At 38.3% G+C, this 21,721-nt stretch overlaps 1 pseudogene; it reads left to right on the forward strand.

Moving 5' to 3' along the window:
• The first annotated feature begins 3,536 nt into the window (after window positions 1-3,536).
• Window positions 3,537-21,721, forward strand: part of LOC149227445 (large ribosomal subunit protein eL8y-like) — a 32,966-nt pseudogene continuing 14,781 nt past the window's right edge.

The following is a 21,721-nucleotide window of genomic DNA, read 5'->3' on the forward strand; positions in this document are numbered from 1 at the left end:
CAATATATGTCCTTTCAAATTTTCGCAAAGCTTAAGAGGTATGTGTGCGTTCACCTAGCATAACTTAGTCTAAAATGTGTAATTGTAAAAATATATATGTAAACATGATATACACAGAATGAACTAATTTTCTCATATTAAAATTTTGTTTTTTAATGCAAAATTATATTTTTTATTATTTTTCAAAGTTGGTGAAGTAATATTTCAATTGCATTTTGGAGACATATGTTCACGTAAGATTTTTTTCAACTCTTAAAATAACTTCAAAAACAAAGAGTACCTTTTTGCAGAGGACTCATCAGTGAAGATAGTGGTATTTTTTGAAATTTTTTCGTTGTGTATATTTTATGTTATTGATTTTTTATTCATCCCCTTTGAAACTGACCAAAAAAATTTCAAGTGTTATGTTTAAAAGAAATTAGATGAAAAATATCATATGAATTCAAAAGTTTCAAATTCATATGCCATTGGATAGAGGATTACTTCACGAATCCAACATGATCAACTCCGCTACTTAAGGACTAATTCTGCCCTAAATCAACTATGGTACAAAATGGGGTTGGAGAGGAATTTGCAGAAGGGGTGCTGAAACAGTAATTTTTAGGACTTCAAGAGCTCAATCGAGTGCTTAAAATAAAAATAAAAATTACTTGATCAATCAACAAAGTAACCCTCAATCGAGTCACATATGTGGTTAACCAGCGGCTCGATTGATCCATAGGCTCAATTGAGCCATTAAAAATCCTAACATGTCATCCCCCTTACCAAAATCTATTAATGTTATTAATGGTAAAATATAGCTTGATAAAAAAATATAGCTCGATTGAGCCATAACTCTCGATCAATTCATTAACTCAAGTTAGAAAATGTCTCGATTGAGGGTTTGTTTAAACGCTCGATCAAGCGCTTAAAAATTGCTTGATTGAGCATACATTTTTCACCAAAACGTGCCCTCATTTTGCTAAAATGTGTAATTTAGATCCATGCTATGACCCTTATAATTTTTTCTTCATCAAGAAATTACCAAAAATATACAAACATGAAGATCACAAGTGACAAAGAACATAAAGATGTAGGCTCCAAGCCAGGGAAAAACCCCACAAGGGGGAAAACCCAATAAACCCTCTTCTTATAGAATGAGATCAAACTGAGATTTCCAAGACCCAAAAACCAAGACTAACACTGCCATAAGACCCAAGTCAGCCCTCTCTCACTTCTCTTCCAACCAAATCAAAGTCAGGAAGGTCAACACTAGTCAAATATCTGAAATTTTTATCAAACCATAGAATTTTCAAACTCGCAATAAATGGCTAAATTTCGGCCCTGTACCAATGTTGAAATACCACAAAAAATCTTGCACATGTGAATATATTAGGGCAAAAAATATAACTTTTCTCTTTTTTGACTCTGCTTTCTTTATCTTTTGACTTTCACTAGAATTCTTCCTTTTTCTTGCACAAAAATCGAAGTTGCGAGTGAGTGATGAAATGAGGTCGAACTTGTCTTATTTATACACATCCAGGAGGGTCGAATATCAAATAGTTGCCTCTTCTAGGTCGACATGTCCAGGACGCTGACTTGGGCTTGTGGTGACATTTTTGGCTATGTTGACTCAAAATTAGATATTTTTCTTTTTTCTTACAATAGTCCAAATGGGACTTTGACTCAAGTACTTTTTTTTTACTCATGACAAATTTATTTTGACTCAATAAACCATAAAAGCATGAAGAACATGCTTTAACTAGAAAATAAAATAATAAATGTAATAAATATTTCACTAATACATTTGGATTACATTATGATGTAATGCCCCATAATATTAATAATAATAAATGAAACAATATTAATATATAATGAAATAAAACAATAAATAATAGAATAAGAAAAAAAAATTAAGAAAAAAAGGTTGAATTAAGTAAATCTTATAATAAATAAATAAAAGTTGGCATGTTGACACATGGATTGTGTGCATGTGGATATCTTTCCAATCCCTTTCCATTTTTGCAACCAACTTTTCTATTTAATGGGAAAAAAGGGAGATGAGAAGCATTATTCATACCTTTGGAAGGAGAGTGTTGTGAGACAAAGGATTCCCTAGTAGTAGTAGTTGATTTAGGGCTTGGGGTGGCCAACTGTAGAAATATTATGTGCAACTGAGCCTATGGTTGGGTGGAGAGTCGTCCCCAAACCTTTGTTGCGGTCAACAAGATCTATGTAGCATTACAACTCGAAATCATAGGTAAGGTATATCATCACTACTAGTAAGTCTTCTCTGCTAATGGTTTCAAAAATTCTATGTCATTTAGTTGAACAGTTTGTGTGTTAATTATTAATAAATTTAGTTGTATATTTTAAATATGGATTGTTACATATGGTATCAAAGCAAGGTTATAATTTGTGAGGCCTATTAACTCTCATCACTCTCTCCATAATATTATAGATTTTTAAATTTAGTTGAATAAAAACATAAAATAAATCCCACCAAATAGAAATTCATCTATTAATAATTAAATATCTTTATTGCCAAGAGGAAAAAGTAATATATATTTGAAAATTAATTTTAATATATTTTAATTAAAAAAAATGAGATTTATTTATAGCAAAGAAATAAAAATATCCTTGTTGTGTGATACATGTCCTCGTCGTCATCGTCGTTGTCTTCATCGTTGTCTTCGTCATCGTCGTCATTGTTGTCATAGACTGATGTATTTCCAACCTTTCTGTTTTAGGATTAAAAGTCCAAAATCACATTGTTTGAATGAAACTAGTAGTTTCTTTCTGGTGTTTGCTCATAAATTTCTGCATTGTTCTCCAAATTATCTGCATTAGGAATCCTAGTAAATCTATTGATGTGAAAACCTTCTTCCTGCATAAGTTTCCCTTCTTGGCATGAATTGACATTTGGATCTTTCTTGCTCCATAAGCTTCTCTTTTTGGCATGAATTGACATTTGGATCTTTATGTTGGAATGACATAGTTGTGTCTTTGTTTACCTCATCTAGGTGATATAATGAATCCTCCCCTTTTTGTGCATGACTACCCAGTTGCTCCCTTTCTAAGTGCATGATACGCTCATTTTTGTTCTTGTCATGCCCTTTGTTGGAATTTACTCAAAACTTCTTCTGTTGAGTTCCTTGTGCTTCACTTTTTCTCCAACAACTCTGCTCCTTGGATGTGAGCTGGAAGATTCGGTCAAATTCAGTTTTAGAGTTACCTTGGTGTTTTTTCTCCTAGATTTTTATGTTTAAACATAAAATGCATAAGAATATTGATTCTCAAAACAGTTGTATCCTATGTTCCTCAGCAAATTCCTTTTATAAGATTTAACATAGCTCTTTCTTTTTGGGGTATTCCTATGTAATCCTCCAACAAATTATTTCTTCTTCTCAGTCATGATAAGGAATATTTTTGTGTGGTGCAGAGTAAAGTTGAATTAGTAGTCATTTCACATGATGCTGATCCAATTGAGTTGGTAGTATGGCTTCTTGCACTTTGTAGAAAAATAAACATCCCATATGCAATTGTCAAGGGCAAACATGTCTTGGAGGGGTATGTATATTTATAATCTTTGTTAACTATTTTTGTTAAATTGTAAGTAATATGTGATTACTTTTCATGGGAAACTGATATGTAGAACTTTTGCACTAAGAATTTTTTTGTTGCAGATTGTGCACAAAAAACAACAACCTTGTGCCTGACTTTTGTGAAGAACGAGGACAAGAAGGAATTTAGCAATATTGCCAAGGAAATTAAAGGTGTGCATAAGCTATTATAATTCACTATTCTTTATTTTTCCAAGCTAGAAAGGAAAATCTAAATCACATGCATTCGCACCAACCTACTATACAATAGTATAGGGAGCATAGTGGATGGGCTTGATTTTATGATGTCATTTCCCCTAGATAAAATCAAACTCGATCACCTCTGTAAAACTATAAAAACACTTGACTAACAACAACTATTGTACAAGAAACTAAAGTGTAAACATCCTCTAAAACTGAATTATAGAAATAAAAGAAAATCAAAAATTATTAACAACAACTAATTTGATTTTTGTAGTTGTTTGGCCATAATTAGAAAGCTTCAATGATGAGGGAATGTGAGCCTAACTTATTGTTGGTGAATTTGACTATTTGTGAGCTTGATTCATATTCACAAAATATGACTTATGAATATGTTAACATGGCCCATCAGCAACGCTGAACAGAGTTTGACTCAAGGGTAAGCTTTCAAGATATTTTCATACTCATAATAACAAAGAAAAAAGTTAAAACACCTGGAAATAGATCCTTTCAGTTCATATTTATTATGTAGAGTATCTCAATCAATTCTATATTTTGTTGACTTAATTGCGTAACATATGAATATGGTTTTATTGATGATTACCATATAATTTTCTTTCCACCAATGTTTGACAAATATGAGAAATAATTGTTGTGCATGTTTTTTATCGTTGTGCTCAAATATAGATCATTGTGTAGCAACATTATTTTTTGCCAAGACCACCTTGAAGTAGAATTTTTCTGCTTTTAAGTATTTTTGGTATTTTAGTTATGAATGAATTATGCTTTTTTTGCTTCTTATTTTGAAATGATCTTTAAAGGACCGATGTATATTGTTAGAGTAGATAGAGTAGTTGTATCTTTTTATTTTCTACTGTCTGTGGTTGTTTTTTTACATTGTGTATTGGTTGAGCCCTTTGGCTTATACCTTTTGTTTTAATGTAGTTGTCAACCTTTTCAAGATGATTAAAAAATATAGGCTAGAAGATAAAGTTGCAGAGAAGGAAAGGCTTCTAAAAAAATCCTAGGGTCAGGCAGAAGGGAAAATTGTTGTGTTGAAAATAGCAACAAGAAATGCCTAATATAGAAATGCTAAAAATAGCATTGCTATAAATAGCATTTCGAGATACATTCCAATTTTAATTAGTCCCTGAACTAAAATTGAGAATTAAAATTTGAATTTGATCTTAGTTTGAAAAATAATTAATTAATTCATCTTGAGTTAATTAGTTGGAGAAAATCAAACATGAAGTCTATGTTAAGACATGCAATAGTTATCCCTTAATTAAGGAGATCAAGATGAGTTGTACTTTGAGTTGTAATTAGTTAGCTCAGTTAATTGAATTAAGTCCAGTTAGATTAGTTCCAACAGTTTGTGGAACTGATTGTGAGTTCAGTTAGTTAATGCATGCATGCATGTAACTAGTGTACTTCAGATAACTGAATATTCTCTCATAAATAACTCATGCATGTCAGTTTAGTCAGAGACCCAGTTGAGATCAAAGGATGGGATAGTGTACTATCAGTTGCAGGAATATTCCCTTGAGGATATCTCTTGCATGCAGAAGGAATTCACTCCTTTAGGATTGCACAGTGATTTTTGAGTTTGGTGAGTTTTGTGAGAGGTGAATTCACACAGGTGGCAGCCAAAGGATCCAAGAGAAACTACACAAGGAAATACGAGGCTTGGAGGACTGAAGGAAGGCATATCTTGTGTCTATTCTGTCTATGATCAGCATTGAGGGATTGTACTGATATCTGGATAGCTTGTGAGCTAAAGCTTTGTGTAATCCGGAGATATTTCCACTTGTATGATATTACAGATAGTGGGGTTTTTAGCTGAGGCTTTCCCTATAGTATTCTTCTTTGTTCATGTGTGATTGATTTCTCATTCTCTGTTATATGTGTTATATTTGATCTTGCTCAAAATCGATTAAGCTTCCGCAAGTTTGTTTGTAGAAGTAGATCAAGTATTTTGCTTTAGTATATTGCATTATCAAGTGATCTACAATGAGAAATTCTACATGGCTTCAGAGCAAAGGCATTCAAAACAGAGAACAATATACAAAGAAGGGAGAAGTTCGAACTTTGAAGTTCCTAGTTATAGAAATTGAATTCTTATCACGTCTCAAATTTCACCAATGGCGTTCAACAGTTTGAGACTCAAGTATGCCCTCGATGGCAGCTCGAATTATATAGCCTGGAAGGATCGCATGGAAGCGGTATTAGAGGACAACTATTTGAAGGACTTCATTGATCAAGAAGTCCCCAAGCTAGCAGCAGCTAATACCCAAGAATTGGCGGAATGGAAGAAATGTGTGGCTAGAGCAAGGAGGATTCTTCTTGAGGGAGTTCGAGACCACATTATCTCGAGTCTCCATGGGAAGCAAACACCATTTTCAATGTGGAAAACATTGAAGGATCTATATCAGAACAACAACGATCAAAGGAAGCTGGCACTGAAAGACAAGCTTCGGATAATCAAGTGTGAAAAGGGTGACACGGTCTCTACATATCTAAACAAGCTCACCACCTGTAGGGATGAGCTTGGAAGTGTAGGAATCACGACAGCCGCTAATGACATGGTGAGTCTTGCTCTCCTTGGTCTTCCTAAGAGCTGGCATAGCTACCAAGACTTAGTAAATGGAAGAAAGAAACTGCCAGATTGGGAACAAATGTGGTTGGATCTGATGCAAGAGGAGATAAGGAGAAGCACTAGAGATGGTTATTCATCAAAGCATGATGATGAAGAAAATCTAGCCTTAGTGAGTAAGGCGAGGAAAGGGAAAGGGAAGGCTTCCCATTCCAAGTCGAGTTCTTCCCATCGTGGGAAGAAGATTGACAAATCGAAAGTGCGATGCTTTCATTATCATGAGGTGGGCCATTATGCTACGAATTGTCCACAAAAGAAATCCAATAAGGGATCCTCGAAAGGATTATATGGTGAGGCATTGACCTCACAGTTCAAATTGGATTTCACCCTCATCAAATGCATGGTTCTATTGATGGTGGGATGTGTTTGGTACCTGGATAATGGAGCCTCATTCCACATGACCGACGACAAGAGTTTGTTTAGTACCTTGGACGAGAAGGACCTCCAGATGCGCAGAGAGATGGGTGATAATGGAAAGTACCGTGTTTCAGGTGAAGGCACGATTGTGTTTCAGACGGAGCATGGAGCTCCTCTCACCATGACTGATGTAAAGTATGTGCCTGGTCTGAAGAAGAACCTAGTATCCATCGCTATGTTGGAAGACAAAGGCTATGATGTAGTCTTTAATAAAGGAAAGGCATTCCTGAGGCACATCAGCACGGGACAGACCAAGAGGATTGGGATTCAAGTAAAGAATCTCTACAAGCTGGAGGTAGATGATTGTGCTGCATTGAGTTCCAAAGCAGAGTTGGTGCAAAGCCAAGATATTGGCGAGCTATGGCATAGAATATTGGGCCACTTGCACCATGGGGCCTTCAAGGTCATGCAACAGATTTCTACCGGACTTCCCAAGGGTAAACTGGAGCAAGTGGATACATGCAAAGCTTGTACCTTGGGTAAGTATGAAAAATATTCCTTCCAAGATCGAGATAGTTGAGTTGGAGCAATACTGGAGTGAGTTCATACAAATGTGTGTGGACCATTCTCGAAATCCTCCACCGCTAAACGAAGGTACTATGTTACTTTTATTGATGATTTTTCTCGTAGATGTTGGATCTACTTCATGCAAAATAATGATCAAACCTTCTCAAGGTTTTTTGAGTTCAAAGCCTTGGTTGAGAAAGAATCTGGAAAGAAAATAAGGGCCTTGTGAAATGACAATGGTGGAGAGTATGTCTCTCAATAGTTTAAGGACTTATCTGTAGCAGAAGGAATTAAACGGGAGTTGACGGCACCCCATAACCCATAGCAGAATGGGGTGGCTGAAAGGAAGAACAGAACGATTGTGGGAGCAACTCAGGCGATGATGCATGACGAAGGCCTACCACTTCATTTGTGGGTTGAGGCATGCAATACAGCAGTATACTTGCAGAATAGAAGCCCGCATCGTATACTGCGAATGAAGACACCATAGGAAGCTTTTTAGAGAAGAGACCACATGTGAGTCACTTCAGGATCTTTGGCTCATCGATATTTTTCCATGTGACCAAAGATGCCTGGAAGAAGCTAGAGTCAACAGCTGAGTTCGGGATACTTGTGGGGTACACTGATACACCCCACAACTATCAAGTGTTCTTGCCTACCAGTCAGAGGACAGTGGTACGCAGAGATTTGAAGTTCGATGAGCAGAAGGCCATGTGAGTATCCCTTGAGAGGGAGCTCAAGTTGCATGCAGAGGATGAACATTTCTTTCCTAAGGAGGAGGAGCCTCGGACTGATGTGGAGTAGCCGCATGTAGAGGATCCAGGAGTGGAGACATCCACTCATGCAGAGTCTTCCAGAGATGGGTGGAAACACTCAAGGGAAGTTGAAATATTGATGATGGATGTGAGAGAGAATGTGGGATAGCCATCTTCTCAGCGCAGACAGAGGAGGTCACCCGAGTGGTACACTGGTTACATGGCCCTGGTTGGGGAATGTATAGAGACCGAACCATCTTCCTTCGAGGAACTAGTGCAGCAACCAGTCTGGGTTGATGTTATGGTGGAGGAGTACGTCTCCATAGTTTGGAACAGTGTTTGGGATGTTGTTCCAAGACTGGAGGACAAGTCAATGGTGAGTTCCCGATGGCTTTACAAGGTAAAGCAAGCAGTGATGGTAGTGTTGAGAAATAAAAGGCAAGGTTTGTTGCCCGTGGTTTCTCATAGGTCGAGGGGATCAACTATGATGATACTTTTGCTCCTGTGGCAAGGTACTCATCTATCAGATCGATGTTGGCACTATTAGCACAGATGGGTTGGAAGTGTTATCACTCAGGTTGTCCCTTAGCTCCTTAAGGGATACGGCCGAGGTAACCACAAACCAATCTTTGGACTGTAGGTGCTAGCCCACCAGCAGTCAAAGAGGGCTCTCTCTTTAGGATTTAGCTTTGTTGATGATGATTTTAGGCTAGTTATTGAGTACAAGGGGTTTTGTTTTAGTTTTGGTGGGATGGATGATGCTTTCAAGTAAAGAGGCAGGGATAGCATGAAAGTTTTAGAACCATTGGGCGTGGAGTCAAGGAGTAGGACTGTTGGTGCGTTTTCTTGGTCACAAGAGGGAATATGGAGCAGGCTAGCTGCACATGAAACAATCTTTCAAGCTAAAGGATGGAGTGAAGGCTAAGAATGAGAGGCAGTTAAGAATCTCTCGTTCAGCTTAGCAGAGGGAAGGTGAATGAGCTCTATCTAGGAGCAATGAAGAATCCCTAGATAACTGTCAAACATGAGTGAATTAGGGGAAATATGAGCCACAGGGAATTCATATTCATTTCTAATTCAGATGAAAACATATAGAAACAACAGAAATTGAGCATAGAGGGCAATTAAACCAATTCTAAATTATTCATTCTTTTTGCTATTTTGGATGGTACATCAATGGAAAGCAAAGGTAAGAAACACTTATTGAGTCATGTTGTAGCACAAGAATTCCACATTCAATTCTTCAAAACATTCATACACAGCACACAGTCATTCCTCCAAGCTTTTCAGCAGTCTTTGATTAAGTAAAACATCAAGTATACAGAGCGAGTCTCTCTTGGAGCTATACAACCAACCAACCCTTTAAACAGTGAATTAGGGTGGTTTTTATAAGTAAAATATCTATAAAGATCAGATCTCAAACAGATTTGCTGTAATAAGTGTCTTTAACCTAACACATGTCTGAAATAAATGCGGGAAAATATCCTCGAGCTGCGCTGGGTGCAGCTGTACCAAAAGGAGTTTAATGTGTTGTCTTTATGGCTCTGTGCTGATCACTTAGCCATAACTATGCTTTGGGTTTTGATCCATGCTCTTGAGTGGTTCTGAGGAGCATTAACTATGATGGGAGAGCCTTGATTGGCCTTTACTGCTTTCTTTGACTTTGTTGGAGGTCATTCAATGTCCACCTGCATTGGGAATAAAGGTTTTCATTTAAAACATTTGACTGATACTCTTTGCCGCTTCCTTGATATGCTTTGGCACTAAATGTGCACCTTTCTTACTTCTGATACTCTTTAAAATGTTGCATTGACCTTTCATGGCTACTGTTCGGCCCTCTATTTGCTTTTTAAAACTGTGTTTGCCCCTTTCTGAATGCTGCGCGAAGAAATTCATGTCATTCTGTGCCTTTCGGGCCTGCTGGGGGCCGAGCCACGAAAGGGATTTCCATTTTGGCCTATTTCCCGTAGCGATGCACGATTAGTGCTAGGCGCTAATCGTGCATCAAAAACTACCTCAGATTTTGATTCTGGGCTTCCTAGGCTGCGATTTACGCCTCTCGTGCTTTTTGGCGGTGACGTCAGCATGACGTCATGGGCTGGGACCCAATACGGCGGGTGACGTGGCGGTACGGTGGAGGAGGTTATGTGGCGGTGACATGGCAAGGACACGGCGGCAGGAGGCCGACGCAGGATGATGACGTCAGCATGACGTGGCACTGACGCAGGAGGAGGAAAGGCGGTATCTAGTTTCGGGCGCACCGCTTTTGTGCGCAGGCGGTATCAGAGGAGGGGGCTCTGCCACAGCCGAGAGGGTGACACATGGCGAGAGTACGACGGGAAAACCGCCCATCTCCCGGGCGTTAACCCTCGGCACGTCAGGTCACAAAAAGTCCCGCCCACCGTAGATCTTGGGCGCGCCAGATCTGACGGTCGGCGGCACGAGTAAGGCGGCGGACGGTTAGGGACGGGGCCCGCGTGCAATTTTTGTGTGTTTTCATATGGCGAGGGGGGGGCAACTTTAATAATGTGGGTTTTTATGGGTTAATGCGGCATGGGTGTGATTCGAACCAACTTTATCACAAAATATGAACACGGATGGGTTAAATATAGGTCCCAGATGGACTTAATACTTCCCCAGACTTGATAAATGTGGCTAAAAAATGCCAAGGGGTGGGAATATGTACGTAGGGTAATTATTAACATATTTTTAGTAGGGGAAGGGGAGATAGATAGAGAGCTACATAGTAAAATTAGTAGTTAATATGACAAGTGATCAGAAAGCGCTAAGTATGTGAATATTAGGCTATTTATGGGAAAAAATGATTCATAGAGGAAGTATGAGCGTGCCTTGAGCAAATTAGATCTTTACCAAGGAAAATGATATGGAAAATGATGAAAGTAAGAGGTATCAAGTAGATCTTGACCCCTTCAGGGAAGTTAGTGAGTGATTTGGGAAATGAGAAGAAGGGGGAGTTAGACATGCCTCACTTGAGCTCCTCCGAATGGAAAACTGCATCATAACTGTGATCTGTGAAGATATAACACCTAAAAACACGAAATGGATTACAGAGCATGATTCTGCAACCACAAAACTACTTACCCAGCCTACTTACCTAGCATTTTTTCTTCTTTTTGCATAGGTGCACTTGGACTTGCAGACCCAGATTATCCTTTTCTCTTTTTGTTGTCCCTCTATCTAAGTCTACACTTATTTCTTCCAAGGGCCCAGATTAAGCAGTTGGGCTCCTTTGTTTCTCTACCTATCTATAAATCTGCCAAGATTGAGCTATTTGGACAGATAATGACTCTCTATATTCTAAAACAAGAAATTGAAACCTAGGGAAGCCAAGATTAGGCTGTTTGGACTTCCCTTAACAGAAACTTCTTCAAAAATGGATAACTCATCAAAATTGGGATACAGTAGTGGCATTTAGACTGGCACACTTTCATGGCCTCTTCTTTGGCCTCTTTTCAGGAAATATGGAGCATTGCAACATGCAAAGTATGACATATTTGGCATGTAAAAATGTCAATCATGAAAGATGAACACCTGTTGCAACAGGAGGCTAACAGTGGCTCCACTTGGGGATGGCTTCTCCTTGTGAAAAGCCAAGAACAGTAGGTCAGACTACCTTGATCTTCTATTGTTGCTGTGGACTGAAGAATTTCCTTGTGCTGGCTGCTAAAAATGTGAAACTCTGAAATAGGAGCAGCCATCTCCTTCATTGAAATATTGTGAAATACATAGCACTGCCTGCTTTCTTCTGCGTGCTTGCTATTATATACCATATTGCTTGAGCATTGCCTTTGAAATAGAACCAAACATGGATCAAAACTGATGTATTTCTCTTAGCTTCTGGTCAAGAAACAGTTGCTGATGTGAAACTAAACAATGCTCCTCTCTTATTGATACTTTTTGATTGGATACTGAAAACTAGAACCATTTTCCTTTTATCATGAATTGTTGTGATATGACAACGCTACTCCTACTGTTTTGCTGAGACTAATGCAGAGATAGAGCCTTAAAAATGGAGTACTTGCACTGGCTGTGTCTTAGCAAACTTTGCTGCTGCTCCTCTAACACTCAGTCTGCTAAAAAAATAAAACAAAGTGCTAATATATACAAATATTAATGTACAAAGAGATATGTACAGAGCTGCATTGTACCCCTTAATAGGGATCATGGTAATGTTTTAGCATTCTTCCGTTAATAGGGCCTTCTTCAACAGTGCTGCCCTCTGCAGACTTCAGGAAATATGTGTTATTTCCCTGAACAACAGAAATAACAAATGGCCCTTTCCATAAAAAATCAAATTTTGCATGTTTGCCCTTGTCTTCTCTTCGTGAGTCCCACCTTAGAACTTTGTTGCCAATGTAGAAATCCTCAGCCTTAGCTCTTTTATCAAACATCTTTTTGAGTTTCTCTTGTAATATTTGAGCTCTGTTATAAACTTGCTCTCTGGTTTGCTGAAGATTAATGGTCTGATTGATTCTTCTTTGAATATCATTTGGTTCTGCTTGGATCTCTTGCAACATTTTCATGATAGGAGTGCCCAAGGAGGATGGAAATGTGGCCTCCATGCCATACACCAGCTCATAAGGGCTCATCCCAATGGATTTTTTTGTTGAAAGTCTGTCTGCCCATAGGGCATTTGTGAGCTTTTTATGCCAATTCTTCTTGTTTTCTTCTAAGACCTTCTTGATAATATTAATCAAGCTCTTGTTAGATGACTCGGCCAAGCCATTACCTTGGGGGTCATAGGCTGTGGAGTGGCCCAAGGTAATGTGAAATTTATGGAAAAAACTGATCATCTTCTTGGATTTGAAAGCAGCGGCGTTGTCAGTGATGATCTTATCAGGGCAGCCAAATCTAGAAAGGATATTGCACTCAAGGAACTGAATAATGATGGAGTCATTGGCCTGTCTGCATGGCATGGCTTCAATCCATTTAGTGAAATAGTCGGTGGCTGTTAAAATCCACTTGTGCTGGCCTGAGGAAGAGGGGTGGATCTCTCCAATGAAATCAAGACCCCATTGTTGAAAAGGTTTCTCGGTTGAGATGGGCTTAAGGGGCAAGGGTAATTTTGTGGCCACCAACAACCCCCCTCCTTCTTTAGTATTAGCAATAACACTAAACAAGTGGGGACCCTTAGTAAAAAATTCAAAAATTTTATAATTTTTTTTTGTATTATACTCCTTAAAAATACATCGCACGGAGAAGAGTAAAACATTTCTTTATGAGCACAATAAAAAACTGCGAAGAAGCGACGCAAAATTCATCGCATCACATACATTAAGAAGCGCCCATAAATGAAGATCTTAAGAAATCTCCAATGGCCGATATGCGACATCGCATATCGCAACATCGCATAAACAACACACAATAACTTAACAAATTGCAACGATCTGCGATCTACGATCTTGCGATAAACGCGATGCTGCGATCTTGCGATAAACGCGATGTTGCGATCTTATGATAAACGCGATGCTGCGGTCTTGTGATAAACGCGATGCTGCGATTCTATGATAAAATGATCAGGAAACTCTGCGATGACACATCTTGATAATGCGATCTGTGATGCTGTGATGCAAGTCGCAGAAATCACCCATCGCAAATTTTCCTCGGCTCAGCATTCAAGAAAATCTGTCCCTAAACCAAAAATTGGGCACGTGCCTTAAAGGAAATTAATGAATGTACGCCAAAGTATTCATGAAGGACAGTTTTTTGTTTTTCGAAGAGTCAGTTCACTATGGGTGTCATGATTTTATACATTCGTAGAGCTTAGAGCTTTCGTGTCAAAATTTATTATCATTACTCTTTTCCTTTGCGTGAACTGCAGGAATGAAAAACAGGAAACAACATGAAGCAATGTGCAGGAAACATCTAAGGAAAAAGGGAAAGCGTCAATGCTCGGAGAACAGAGAAGAGATGTCCTCATAAACGGATACCGCATGCAACAGAAACGCAGATTTCAGAGTATTACTGAACAGATGTTGATATCAATAGGCGATTCGACACTCAAGGTCAAAAGCTCACAAAAGCAGCATGTTTACAAAATTCTGAAGCTTATGCCCGGTAAAGGAAAAAGCGCTAAAGACGGAAAACGCACCAGAAAGGCCCGGATCAAAGAACGGAGGCAGTTTTCGATGCGCGATTAGCGCCTAGTGCTAATCGCGCATCGCTAAGAAAATTGTTCAGAAAGAAAAGTCCCTAATTTTCTTAGTCATCCACGAGTCCGGAAACCGAGATAGAAAAAGTAGAAGCAATTTGAGAGAAATTTGGGTTGTTACCAAGTATATACGCAGTAAATTCGCCCAGCCAGAGGATGATTCCCAAAAATATCTTCTAGTTTACTAAAAAGTGGTGCCAGCGCTTGCCATTTCTATTTGCATAGCACAAGCAAAAGCAGAAAACAACCAGCCGACTCTTCCCAGGCAAATGTTGCATGCTCGCAACATTAAGGAGCAAATGCAGAAATAGGTAGGAATTAGATTCAATTTTTAGAAATAAGTTTGCTTAGATAAAGGGCGGTCATTTAAACCGTATCCTAAATTTATATAATTAATTTATTTAGTTAGCAGTATTTAAACCCTTCTCATGCATTTAGAGAAGGGTCCAGAAATTTGTCAAAAACTTGTCCTCAGAACATGCACTTTTGCACCCTCAGAGGAGGTTTTGATGAATGAATGGATCAAGGTTTATTAATGTTTGCATTTGATATATGCTACTGATGTTGCACTTCTGTACTCTTGGTAGATATTAGAACAAGGAGAGATAAATCATTGTTGCTTGAAGCTTATGAGTAGGACCAGTCATAAATGGTACTTTTATCTCTTGGCCATTTCTGCTTATATTCTTAAAGTGATATACAGTTTTTAGTTGTTTATATGTTATTGCATGAATGTTTGAGTTACCATTTGGCACTTTTGTACGGTGGAGCCATTTATTTATGTTTGATATATGAATAATGTATTATGCGATATGCTGTTCACAACTGTTTTGCCTAACTTTTTATGCAAAGTGGTTCATCTTAATTGATTTCCATTCTTATGATAGTTGAATGATCTTTATTACCAGTTATTGTTTGAAATCTCTTTAGATCGCATAATAGAAGAAATACATCCCGGGTTAGCATAGATTAGATGTTCTGTTTTCATTAGATTACAATAGCATAGAATTAGATTAAAGTAGCTTAGATTAGAACTCTTAGATCAGCATCATCCAACTCTACACACACACACACCCTTAGATTGGGAAACTGGTCCCATTATCCCCAGTCGGACCCGCTATACCAAACGGATAAGGAGTTGCCAACCAAGGTCCGGACCGGGCGGGTATCCCCCTTGTTTTCGACCCGATTTTCGGGGCTTCAACATATTTGGCGCTAGAAGGAGGTTCTGAACTATGAATGGCACCTAAATCAAAATCTAAATACCATTATGAGAGTAAATCACCCTCATCATCTCCCCTGACTTCTCCAGTATATTTAAATCCAGAGTCAGAAGTCGCTCGAGTATCAATCGCTGCTACACACCCTGATATTTCAGACCAATCTACCATTAAACCTCCTAGAGTTGAATCTCTGATTCACAAACTTCAGGGATTTTCCATTTCTCCTCAGAGGTCTGATAAATCTCAAAGCAGTGTGACTTCGCAGTACAATCCTGCTCATCCCCTAACCAGGTTAAAGAGTGAAAAATTTGGCATCCAGCCAACTGAATTGCCTCTTCCCACCAGGAAAAGAGCAAGGAAATCACCACAAGAGTCTGACAGTGAGACTCTTTCGTCTACATCGCCCATTTCAACTACTTCACCGCAAAGTCAACCACCCACACCTCCATTCCAAACCATCATCCATCCATCTACCGGAACTCCCACAACCCCTCTTCAATCCTCTACGATCATAGTATCCTCATCTTCCCAGCCACAGAGATCATCTTCTGCACTTTTCTCTACTAGCAGCTCAACGATGGCCCAGTCTCCATGGAACAACCCTGGGGCAGTTTTAATGCCCGCGCCCTTGAGTCAAATACCGGCCCATCCTGAGAAATGGCTGCCCAAATTCAATCCAGAAGCAGGCATGCTAGCAGAAGAACACATAAACAATTTCATGCTTTCTATCAATCTCAACGGAGTTACTAATGAAGATGTTGTTGTTCGGCTTTTTCCCTATACACTGCAAGGGACAGCCGGGTCATGGTATTTTTCATTACCCTCCGGGTCTATCACAAGTTGGGATATCTTCCAGAATCAATTCCTTATCAAGTTTGGTGATGACAGATCAACGACAACATTAATCAATGACCTATCCAATCTTAAAGCCCAAGCTAAAGAACCTATCAAAGATTTCGATTTACGGTTCAATAAAATTCTCAACAAAATTCCCACTGCTTCCCAACCCAGCGAAGAAGTACGATGTGAATGGTATATTACTGCTTTACCATCAAACATAGCAATCTTCGTGGATAGAGCAAATAAAACAACCTTAGTTGAAAACATGACAGAGGCAATAGCAGTAGAGAAACGTGTAATAGCCCTGGAAAAGAGATCTGCGATAGAGGAACGCAAGTCTAAAAAAGTCACCTTCAAGGAAGACTCCAAGAAGAAACAAACAAAAGACCCTTTCGATTTGGAAGGATTGCAGAAAGTATTAAAGACCATGTCTAATGAGATGGTTGACATAAAAAAACAAGTAGCAGAAACTTCTTTAAAAAAGCCCTACAGAGCTTTTAAAAGTGGTCCTTCATCGGATGCAAAACCACCCAATGCCATCTCCAATGCTGAAACTGAGGAAGAGGAAGAAGAAGAAAGTGCCACTGAAGGGCAGACCGATGACGAAGAAGTTGTGGAATTACAAGGAATGTGGGATTTCATCCTCCCACAAGAAGAAGATCAAGAAGTATTTCTGGTTAGCACACGAAGCAGAAATCAGCTTGATCCTCCCCAAACTACCCCTAAGCAGAAGAGCGCAAGCCCTACAACAAAAGATAAAGTCACAACAAAGAAAACAACCACTAAAGCGACTCAATCTAGCCCAGTCCAAGCAGATCAAACAACTCCATCAAAAACACTGATAGTGTCGGATGAAATGGAGTACAATATTATTGATGACATGAAAAAGACTAGGGCTAATATTACCCTTTATGAATTGAGCAAATTGAAGCATCAACAAAAGATAATGATGAAAGAATTACATGTCGTGCCTATTGTACCTTTGCCTACCGCTGTACTCTCTCAAGCTTCCCACAACATGGGAAGACCTCCAACTAACGCGATCAATAATATTGATCCAAATGATATCGCCTTGATTGGAGGAAGATCAAGATCTCACACTCCCCCGTTTCTTCTCACTTATGAAATTTTCAATAAGAATGTGCACAATTGTTTGGTAGATTCCAGTGCTTCATCAAATATTTTACCCAGATCAATATGTGCTAAGTTAAATGTTCAACCACAAGAATCCGCAGTGCGCATAGTTCAGCTTGATCGATCTCAAGTCGAAGTGATTGGTGAAATTAATCAAGTAACCATAAGATTGTCATCTAACCCGAAGGTATGTCAGGTTATTGACATTCTAGTGGCTGATATCCCAGAATTCTATGGCTTAATTCTTAGCAGGGATTGGTCTGAGAAACTCCATGGATACTTTGCAACCGACTGGTCGCACATGTGGTTACCCTACAACAGTAAACCGAATCAAATAAAGGTTGAACGAGAGTTACACCAAAAGTACATAGTAACGGAATTAGAGGGAGAAAATGAAGCACTATCGTATAATAGCAGTATCATAGGCAATTACTCAGTAGATTACTTTCTCGGTAATTTCAATGCTCACACATCACCTTACTTAGAAAATTCAGTTTTGTCCCAAGTCGAAAATTTTTCCCAAACTGATAGTTCAAAGTGTGTTAATTTTGTAGATGAACCTGTAAATACATCTTTGTTTTGGAAATTATATTTCGATGGCTCTAAATCTAACGAAGGAGCAGGAGCAGGATGTGTTCTGATTAGTCCATAAGGAAACAAGACCATGCTTACGTGCAGACTCGAATTCAATTGCACAAACAATACAGCAGAATATGAGGCCTTGGTGCAAGGCCTATACAAAGCAATCGAGTTAAACGTCAAGTATCTTCAAGTCTTCGGAGACTCTGAGATTATCGTCAAACAGGTACGTAACACTATACATTGCCTATCAGGTCATTTAAAACACTATCAATCTTTAGTACAAGATCTGACTGAGCATTTCATAGCATTTAATATTTCTTCAATCCCGAGACTCCAAAACGCAAGCGCAGACCTTTTGGCTAACGTAGCCTCTAGGCTTATTCCCTCCGAAGATTTTAGTCCAGATAGATTCTCAATAGAATTAATCTTTAGACCGTCCATCCCTGACAACATTACAAATTGGAGAGTATTCAATGACGATCCTGATATTGTAAATTTCCTCACTTCTGAAGGATCCTACTCCAATCAGATAATTGACGAAGACCATCACGATCGACAAATACAACAAAATAGCACTGATAATGCTATACCTAAATCGGTGGTTAAGTTAGAAGACTTATACGATTTGAAAAATCGGTTTAAAAGGTCTACCAATTCAAAGCTCTACAGTCCAACTCTGAACTACGAATTAGTAAACCTAGGAACCGATGATAAACCACAAAACGTTAATCTAGGCATCGACCTAGTCCCTGAAGAAAAACTAGCGTATATTCATCTTTTGAGACAATATAAAAATGTTTTTGCCTGGAATTACGATGAGCTGAAGACGTACGACACTTCTATCATTCAGCATATTATTCCTATGATTGACAACGAAAAACCTGTCCAACAGAAACTGAGAAAGATCCACCCCAATTTAGAAAATCAGATAAAAACTGAGCTAAATAAGTTATTAAAAGCCAGAATAATTTTCCCCATCAGACATTCCAAATGGGTCTCCAATATGGTACCCATTAGAAAGAAAAACGGAGATATTAGAATCTGTATCGATTTTCGGAATCTTAACAAAGCTTGTCAAAAAGACAATTTTCCTCTTCCACCTATGGAACAGATATTACAGGCAGTAGCAGGCTCAGAACTAATGTCTTTCTTGGACGGATTTTCAGGATATAATCAAGTGCTAGTGCATCCCGATGATCAGTTGAAAACCACATTCAGAACTAAATGGGGCACATATGCATATCGGAAGATGCCATTTGGTTTGATTAATGCCGGCGCTACATTTCAAAGAGCCATGGACATCGCATTTAAGGGTTTAGTCAATAAATCTGTAGTAATTTATTTGGATGATATAACAGTGTACTCCAAGAAGCGAAGCGACCATCTCAAAGATTTAAAACAAATTTTTCAACGATGTTTAAGGTATGGGATTTCACTTAACCCAAAGAAATCTTTTTTCGCATTAAGTGAAGGAAAACTTCTAGGATTCATAGTGTCAAAATCCGGTATTCACATTGATCCTGACAGAATCAAAGAAATCTCTGAAATATCTCTACCTCATAATAAAAAAGCCATGCAATCTTTCCTTGGTCAAATCAATTTTGTAAAGAGATTTGTCCCAATTTTTTCACGAATTGTGTCTCCTTTGCAAACCATGATTAAAAAGAATTCAAATTTCAAATGGGGTCAAGATGAACATGAAGCATTCAACCTGATCAAACAAGCTATTATTAATGCTCCATCTTTAGCAACCCCGAATTTTTCAGAATCTTTTGTTTTATACACATTTGCCTCAGAGAAATCATATGTTGCGATTCTAACTCAAGCAAATCAAGAAAAGGCGAAGGCTCCAATTGCGTTTTTTAGCTCAAATTTACAAGGTGCTGAACTCAATTATTCAGACGTGGAAAAACAGGCCTATGCTGTTTTCAAAGCGGTCAAATATTTCAGACCTTTCTTACTTAAAACCCATACTAAGATCATAGTACCGTTTCCAGCGGTAAGAAATCTTCTAGTACAGAAGGATATGGGCGAGAAAAGAGCAAATTGGATCACTGCTTTACAGGAATACGACCTTGAGATCAAACCAGCAAACATTGTAAGAGGTCAAGGCTTCTGTAAAATGTTGGCTGGAGCATCGCAAATCTCTGAAATTTCATCCGAAGAGATACAAATGTATGAGGTAAGCCTAAACGATGCAAAATCATTGTATGTTGATATCATTTATTATCTTAAGAACGGGTATGCTCCATCACACCTGGATCACACTAAGAAAAGAGCTCTGAGATTGAAAGCTAAACAATATCAGCTCATAAATGATATTCTTTTTAGAAAGAATTATGATTCTGTTTTTCTTAGATGTCTTGAAAAAACTGAAGCTGAAAAAGTTTTGCAGGAACTCCACGATGGACCAGCAGGCGGACACTATGCTGGAGATGCTACTGCACATAAAATTTTACGTGCAAGATATTACTGGCCTATGTTGTTCAAAGATTCACACAGTTACGTGAGGAAATGTCAAGTCTGCCAAACTACTGCTGGAAGACAAAAGAAGCCGTCCCTGCCACTACAACCGGTAAACATCGAGCAACCATTCAGTCAGTGGGGCTTGGACATAATAGGTGAGATCGTTCCTCACTCTTCTAAGCAGCATAGATACATCCTCACGGCAACAGATTATTTTACTAAATGGGTAGAAGCAGTTCCTCTCAAGACGGCTAATTCTGAAAATATTATCGAATTCATAGATCAATTTATAATCACTAGGTTTGGATTGCCAATGGCTTTAATGTTTGATAATACATCATACTTTTCTGGAAATGCAATGACTGAGTTTGCACTTAAAAGAGGGTTCAAACTAAAATATTCTGCCAATTACTATCCACAAGGTAATGGGTTAGCTGAGTCAACAAATAAAAACCTAATCAGGATTATTAAAAGAACAGTTGACCAGAACCAAAAGAATTGGCATAAAGCTTTGGTAAATGCTTTATGGGCAGATAGAATAACGAAAAAAACTTCAATCGACACTTCCCCCTTTAATTTAGTTTATGGGAAAGAAGTGGTTCTTCCAACTCACTTAGTCATTCCCTCTTTGTCTTTAATACAATACATTGATGAAGTACCTACTTCCTCCATACAACTAAGACAAATGGAAATAATTAAATTAGAAGAGCAACGAGAACAAGCTAAGAAAACCCATGCTCATCATCAAGCGCTAATAAAATCCTCTTTTGATTCAAACATAATGACCAGAAAATTTTTTCAGATGGGAGATTTAGTTTTAAAATGGGATAAGGCTCATGAAGAAAAGGGCAAACATACAAAATTTCAAAAGATGTGGCTTGGTCCTTTTCAGATTGTTGAAGTCATAGGTCCATCAACGTTTGTCTTACAGGATTTAGCAGGTAGAAGGGATTCTTTGCCTGTTAATGGACAAATCCTTAAAATATATTTTCCATAGAAGATTATTCTTCTATTTTGTAGAATAGCTTTATTTTTCTTTTCTTTTTCATAATAAAACCAATTGTAAATGGTTACTACCAGTATTCACGAAAAGACACCAATTCTCTTTCATATTTTGAGCTTTTCGCTTGTATGAATAGAAAATTTTTGAAAATCTGATCTTTATTATTGACAGATACAGTTAAAAACTT

This window comes from Pinus tabuliformis, chromosome J (genome assembly GCF_031772625.1).
Source record: "Pinus tabuliformis cultivar Carrire ecotype Pingquan chromosome J, CPIR1, whole genome shotgun sequence".
NCBI classification, from domain to species: Eukaryota; Viridiplantae; Streptophyta; class Pinopsida; order Pinales; family Pinaceae; genus Pinus; species Pinus tabuliformis.